Raw genomic sequence first — 8,152 nt, 5'->3', positions numbered from 1 at the left:
ATGGCTTGTCAGTGAGGGGCAACAGAATGGGGTGGGGCAGGGCACTAGTATGTCACTGACCTCCCCCCACATCATGTTCCCCCTGCCCTGCCTGACAGGTGTCCTCTTTTTTGGACGTGGAATTATGGTAACCCTAACTAGGAAAGGGAAGTGGCAATTTGCAGTGCAGTCAGGTCACAAGCATCTGGCCCACTGCTCTAAAAGGTTGACCTCCACTGGCCTTTCTGGCTGTGGTCACACTCTTCAGCAGAGCAGATAAGAACATAGTCAGTGCTTTGGCCACTGCAATAGGAAGAAATTTGATCCAGAGAAAGTAAACTGATGTTCTTATTGAAGCTGCTAAGCCCTAGTATGCCTTCCATGTACAATATGAAATATTTACCAAATGGTTACTTTCATATGTAGATCAACAATCAGTCCCAGAAATCCCTTAGTCCCAGTGACCTTTTGCAAATGCTTAACCATGAGGAACTCTGCAATCATTTTGTCTCTATATTGCCATAAATTTGATGCATTATTTGGCATGATATCTTAGATAATATTTAGATATATATTAAAACTGACATTGGGTTAAGTCTAGTAATATGTTTTCAGTTTTCCCATTCAGTCCTCCCATTCCTGGCTGGGAGAGGCAATCAGCACAGCAACAAATGTTAGCTAACTTTTAATTTTTTTTTTTTTTAATGCTGTGACACTCCCTAGGTGCAGACAGAAATGCAGCTCCCTGCTGTAACTGAGAATGGTTTGCAGGAAGTGTTCTGAATTGCAGTGATCCCACAGAATGAACAGAAGTTCACTGTTAGTTTCAGGAGGGGAATCTAGCTGCAAGCTGGGAGCCTGTAGCCAGGTTCCTATAGCAATGGCCACGGATCTCTGCCAGCACTAGCTGTTTTCATAATGGGAGATGGGGAAAGGTAATGGAGGGAACTCCTTCTTGAGGTTCCTCAGCCAGTGCTGAAGGGTGGGGTGGGTGAATTGGAGCCTTCCCCCCAAAAAAGAGTGGTCTCACTTGTGTTTTCAAGGGAACATGCCAAACTAGTTAAAGTCTTTATTGTTCTAAATCAAAGTTTAAATGAATAAAACATCAGAAATTTTTAAAAAAGAAAAGGAAGTAAAAAAAGAACAAAATGCTTCTAAATTTCATTTCTGATGGAAATAATTAAGACATGAAGTTTATACATTGGGACGTCTGTTAAGGATAAACTTCGTATAAAATTGAATTCATTCAGGGACACAGCAGTAATGACATCTTAAATGAGAGGAGATGTCTGATGTTATGGTTACAGGAAGTTCCTGGACTAGAATTCAAGCCGTCTGCATTCAGTTTCACAAGGCGCAGAACCTCTGCAAACCAGAATTTCCAATTCCTAAACTCAGAACTCTAAAGATTGCAGAGACCAATATCCACCCAAAATGCAACATGCTTTGTTTCAATTGAAAATGTTGTAAAGGAACATTTCACACTTCCTAAACTAAAACATTTTATTCTGCAAAAAGTTTCGATATTTAATTTTTGACTGTTTATTCCTTTTCAGACTGAAAACAAATATCAAAATATCAGGATTTTCCACCACATAGAAAGGCAACACTCCTGTACATAGCTCTAGTTTGTATACACATTAAAAATCTATCCCTGTTAGTGGTTCTCAGCCCTTTTAGGCTCTAGGAATTCCTCGATAGACTTGAGACACCTCTCAATAGCTTCCAGGCACCCAGCTTTCAGTAAATATCAGGTCTTAGTCTTTACTCTTTTTTGACTACAGAAAAATAATAAAGAAATTCTTCTGTTGCAAACAATTCAGAAAGGTCACAACAGGTCAGACTGTTTTTAACACTGTTGATTCCTACCTATGTGAAAGCTGTAGGTTTCTCTTGTGAATCATGTTTTTACAACTAACAGTGTTAACATTGTTTGGCAACCCACAGAACTCTATAAAGGATCTTAAGGTACCCCAAGACACCCTGGTTGAGAATCATTGATCTATGTATTGTATACATAGATCAGTCATTGATCTATCTTTGTATTCATTTTTTGTTTAACCATCACATAATTAAGACAAAGACTATTGTCAAAAGGACCGTATTCTTGCTTAATGCATGAGCCACCATAATCTGTATCCTTCACATTTAAAATATTTGGTACTGTGAAAGCATGATCTGGTAAAATATTCTACATTAAGTTTGACATGAGAAGACCTTAAATAGACCCTTCTGCAAACAAGTATGGTATCTGTAAATCTCTCTGTCCAACACCTGCTAGATAATAAAAATAAAAAGCAACTAGCCTAGTATAGATGGGCAGGCAAGAATGTGAAAATGTATAAGTTTCCTCCTTCTCCTCCTCGGTTATAGTATGCTTGGAATATATGGTATTCCAAAGGGTGTCCTCTGCCTGAATAAATCAGACAAAACAGACATTTTATATTTGCAGTAGTGCAATGAAGAGTAAGCAACCAGGGCCCCAGCAAAACCTTGAAAGCCCTTGTTGTTATGCCTCTCAGTGTATTAGCATTCTTATTTGTTCTTTTTTTTTCTAGAAGTGTTGAGCAAAATATGATTCAGACTTAAGTGCCACCTGCTGAAGATCATTGGAATGGCATCCTGCCATCTAGCCTATGAAAAGCTGTAGAAAAGGCCAGCCAGCTATTACCCTAACTCTTACCATTCAGGAACACATTGATAAATATAAATTTTAACAGCCAGATATTAAGAGCAAGTTGTTACTTTTACATAACTTGATGTGGTTCTCTAGGATCTGGGTGTGATTCAGCAGGCAGAATTCCCCAGTGACCTTTTTTCCTGTTTAAACTCCAGCACACACTATAATAACCTCCAGTACCTCTAACTGGCAGGGAAGACTCCCCCCTGAGCTGACCTCTGCCCCAGTCATTGGATTAGATGATTATACATTACAGATCATTAGCTTTGGTCCAAGACTACATGTCTACTTATTTCTTGGTATAATTCTCTTCTCTCTCTCTCTCTCTCTCACTTTTATGTCTTCCTTGTTAGCACAATCCTTCACTCCTCTCCTTCAAAAAGGCATTTTTATCAAAACAAAACTACCATACCATGACTTCAGTTGATCAAAAGTAGCTTGATAGTTGGCAGATTGCTGTTTGTGGGAGGTTGAATTATTTGAGCTCTTGATTATATGTAGACATGATTGCATGAAAATGAAGGCATAGGTCCAACTCTGAGCAAACTTCAGAGGTGAACTTTTCTACTGAGCTTTCTCTTCCTCCTTATGGCAGTTTACTCTTGAGCCAACAGAGCCATCTACAGCAAAAACATGAAAAATACAGAGTCATTCTAGTAACAAGGCCATTCCTCAAAATCAATCCCTTTGCTGGCCAAATTCTCACATGTTTAAACAGGTGTTTCCTTGCTCAAATGGAGTCTTAAAATTTCTCCAGAAGTTTCATGACTGTCCCCAAAATCTGGTGTCCAAAAAAGTCAACTTTGGGGGGAAACTAGGAAGAGATTAATAAAAAAGTACTTCAATAGCCTTGCATATGAGCTTTCTCTTGCTGTTGTTTTAGTTTCACTACATCTAGTTCTAGCTCAGAAAAATCAAAATTTTGCTCATTACTCACCAGTCTATGGCACTGTTACTCATTCTAATAAAGTGACTTACTTTACAAGTAGTTCCACTGTCTTCAGGGAGACTACCTGCAGATAGTGTTCATAATAAGGCTCTCCACCAAATATATTGAACAATGAATCCTAGAATAAGTTCATATAATATATACAACCTATACCCCTATAGTATATGATGCTTTCCTCTGTTGTAGGCTCTTTGCTTCTAAAGCAGTGGTTCCCACCTTCTTTAGTCTGGAGACACCCCTCATCATGGGTGACTGGTGCCTCCCAAGTCTGGGGGGGCACCAGATTGCCAATGGGGGAGGGTCCCCCAGTGGCCGATTGCCAAGCCAGCAGTGAAGCCAGAAGTGCACTTCCACCAGCACTTCCACTGGTGCTTCCAGGGAGTGCATGGCCAATCCCACCTCCTATGTGCCACCAATGCCCCTCAGCATATTCCAGCGCCACCCCCCCTTGGAAAAATGCCATGTCTTCATTTTCATTCACTTTTAACTATGCAAAAACAATAAAGCAATTCTTCTGTTACAAAGAACCCAAAAAGACACTCAGAATGCTTTTGACACTCTGGATTCCTATTTGAAATCACCGGGATTATCTTGTGAATGTTGTGTTGGTGTTTGCACACCGAACAGTGGTAATACTGTGCAATACCCTGCAGCATTCCTAACAGAACTTTCAGCAACCTGGTTGAAAATAATTGTTGTAGAGCAGTGGTCCCCTGAGTCATGTGACTGGTGCAGAGCCCACTCTGTGGGCTGGATCAGGCTTTGGGGCCTGGCACTGCCCCCTCCCTGCCCCACAGACCAGGATTGGACCCTGTGGACTCAATACTGCCCCTTCCTTCCCCTTGTGGGCTGGGCTTGAGTCTCGGGGGCCCAGCACTGCCCCTTCTCAGCCCCCACATACCAAGATTGGGTCCCAGGGGCCTGGAGCTACCCGGTCTTGGCCCAGCACACAGGAATCAAACACTGGGTCCAGCACACAGGGCCCAGGGATCCCCATGAGTCCAGAAATTTGGCAGTGGTACTACTCCCCCAAATTTTTCAGGCCTGTGTGGAGCCAGACAGGTCAGATAACACAGTGCCGCGAGCTTGATCTGGTCTGTGGGTCAGAAGTTGAGTATCTTGTTCTGGAGTCTCTGAACTGAAGAACTATTTATCAGCCTTTTATACTACTAATTTATAACCAACAACATTGTTACAAGTTTCACACTGAATTCACTTTTTATAACTTATGTTTCTGAGTGATCAATTTATTTATATCTTCACTTTCTATAAAACAACAGAAATCCACTTATCATTTACATCTTTTTACTATAAAAATACCAATAGCCCTTGAGATAATGAGATATTAAAAATGACTTTAATATTTTATTTTGAAACTGTACTTAATATAATATTTTTTGTAAAAATAAATTTAGTCAGCCAGATAAGTACACAACGTTGTTCAGTTTGCTATGTTTGTGAGGTGAATGGCATTTTTTTATTCTGGCAACTTCTAGCAATTGTGAAAATGTTTATAGATCCTGAAAGTTTAATAAGTTTTGGTAGGAGTAATTATTCATTTGGAAAATGTGTGCCAAATGGATGTTATTTTCCATAATCCCCATTAAATAATTTGAGTAAACTAGTAAAGAGTAAAAACAATACTATTCAATTTATGTTACCAACCACACAGTACAATCAGCCAACTGTTCTAATAATGGTTCACAAACATACCATACACAAAAAATCTTAAAAAATACTTGTCAGATACCGCATCCAGCAATAAGTGTCTGGGGAGTGGGGAGCAAGTGGAATAAGTGGAATGATGTTCAGCTCCATCCTGGAGACCTTTGCCAGGGCAGCCATGGTCCTGCACCCAAAAGCAAATCAGGGCAATTGTGGGGAAGGAGGGGGGAACAGGGAAAGTGAATAGAATAGGTTCCAAGGGAGCCTGAGCCACAGGTTTGATGCCAAATCTATGCTGCTACAGCAATGGCAACAACAGCAGCAGCTGCCTTCAGTTTGCAGAGAACAGGTAAGACTTCCCTTCCCACCCCACCAGACCTCTACAGTGGTCAGCATATTCCTCCTGACCTGGACACTCAAAGAGTTTGCTACACCTCTGCTTTAAAATATCCAGTGTTTTCAAGGAAAAATCATGAACAGCTCACAATCTGCAAACCAAAGAAAAGATTGCATTTATCACAAATATTAGCTGACAGTTCTCAGACTCCCAATTTACCTGTGGCAGGTTAGGGTGCATGTGGTATCTTGTAGTAGTGACAGGGTTGATAGTGCAGTTTTAGAAATAGGTTAGACAAAAATTTGTACAGGATGGTTTTGATAGGATTGATCCTGCCTCAAGCAAGTGATTGGACTAGATGATCTCCAGGGATTACTTCCAGCCCTACTTTTCTCTGTTTTTATGATTATCATTAAGTAAGTTCATCCAGTTCTCTTGGGTACTCACTGGGTGGGTCTACAGTGCTATTCATACAATGCAATAAACTCTGGTGCCATTTGAGCTAGAATTTATTGCTCCTGGGCACAGTTTTTTCATGTGTGCCTGGTGTGAAGGGAAGAGAGTGAGGCAAGAGAAAAGCCCCAAGAAGCTTGTGCAGGAAATACTTACCTCAGATGCCAAGAGAAGCTTAGCTGGAGTGGGGAGCATGCCACTGCATTTTTGTAGTGTGTGGTCCCTCCAGATTGGTAAAGGGAGCATGAGGATGGGTATTTCTCACCCCGGAGAGGGGCAGCAAGGAGAGGGCCACAGCTGGCAGAGCAGAGAGGTACTAGAGGTCTTCACCGATAGTATCTTGCAGATACCCATAGGGAAAGCAAGCCAGCCCACTGGCAGGGTGGTCAGAGGACCTCTGAAAGAACCCGGGATGTGCCACACCAAGGAACCACTCCAGGACAGCTGGGTGGTAACTGAAGTGGTAGAAACAGGAATTGGAAGCCAGTGGAAGTGAGGGAACACAGCCATTGCACATGGGTCTGTGAGTTTAAAGGAGCAATGGTCCTTTGATTTTTGCTCTCTTCCTTGATTGGTTTTTGTGTTTTGGGAGGGGTTGACATGCCGGGAAGGTGGCATGAGGGAAAGCCCCTCCCCCTGTGAAGGCATTGATCCTGATTCTGGGAAGCTAAGACAGGATGGAAATCCCAGTAAAATTGACTTCAAGCTGACTGACCCCTGAACAGGGGAGGAATTAATTTTGTTTGATTGCCCCATGAATACTTGAAGGATGGAGGTAATTTGATTGACCCAGGAACCAGGAAGGATTTGATTTCTTTTTTTTTTTTTCAGATTAATTGATGGACTCTGTGTTTGGCTTATTTAATCTGATAAACCCAGAATCCTGGGATGAGCTGATTCTGATTGATTGTCTAATGGACCCTTAGTAGACCAATTGGGATCAATTAACCCAGGAACCTGGGATGAATTGATGTAAGGCAGAAGCTCACAGACTCTAAATGGCTTATTGATGGATGAGTCTGGGAGCCTGTAATGAATTCATTTTAGGATGGACTCAGAAATCCCAAATGATGGAACCTAACTCATAAAGCCTATTCAATGAAGAGCAAGCAATGGCTAGCAGCATCTTTAGCCAACACAAGACCCAGGCCCTGAGGTGTGTCATTCTGGATGTGGTTAGGGTGGGGTGTAAGGAGAGGAGGATCCCCACAAAGAAAGCCCATCTGGGAGACCTGGCAGAGTCATCACCCAGCCTCTATCCAACTCTGAAGCTTTCAGATAAAGAAACCATACATCAAGGCATGGTGTGCCAGAGAAGGACATCAGAGATTGGTAGTGACAGGACCATCCATTTTGCCTCATGGCTCACTCTAGTAAAGTGTCGGGCAGGTAGAGACCATGGCCTTATAACACCCACCCCTGACACCCAGGACTGCAGCACATTGAGCTGGGGCAGAGCAGCCATGGCTGGCAGGGGCCAGCCTGGGGTGCTCCAACCCATCTCAATGTGCTGCAGAGGGACTGGCTAAAGCATGAATGTGCTACAGTGCAGGGCTAGCTAGCAGACAGCTCCCATAGTACAGCATCCTCATGCCCCAGCCAGCCCTGGTCACTTTCTACATGTGCATTGCAGCACAGTAAATAACTCTGCCATAGGTTAGTACTTTTGTTGGGCAGTACTATCCTGGGGGGGGAGGGAGTTAATTAATTTACTCCAGCCTAATAACACTGGCCATTGTAGTTTGTAGGCCTGTGCGAAGTGGCTAGTATTCGCTTCAGATTTGGATTCGGCCGATTCAGGGGACAGTGATTCGATTTGGTTATTCAAATCACTGTCCCAAATTGTAGGGAGGGAAAGACTGCAGCAAGACCTGGATAGGTTACAGGGGTGGGCTAACAAAAACAGGATGTGTTTCAATACTGACAAGTACAGGGTGCTGCACTTGGGCAGCAGTAACCAGCAGCACACTTATAAGATGGGGAACTCCCTTCTTGGGAGCATGGAGGCAGAAAGGGATCTTGGAGTCATTATTGACTCCAAGATGAACATGGGCCGACAATGCGAGGTCACGGTTGGCAGGGCTAACCG

The sequence above is a fragment of the Gavialis gangeticus genome, unplaced genomic scaffold (genome assembly GCF_001723915.1).
Source record: "Gavialis gangeticus isolate Ggan-Ray unplaced genomic scaffold, GavGan_comp1, whole genome shotgun sequence".
In the NCBI taxonomy this organism is placed as follows: domain Eukaryota; kingdom Metazoa; phylum Chordata; order Crocodylia; family Gavialidae; genus Gavialis; species Gavialis gangeticus.
The sequence above is the reverse complement of the archived record's forward strand: the minus strand, read 5'-3'. Positions refer to the sequence as shown.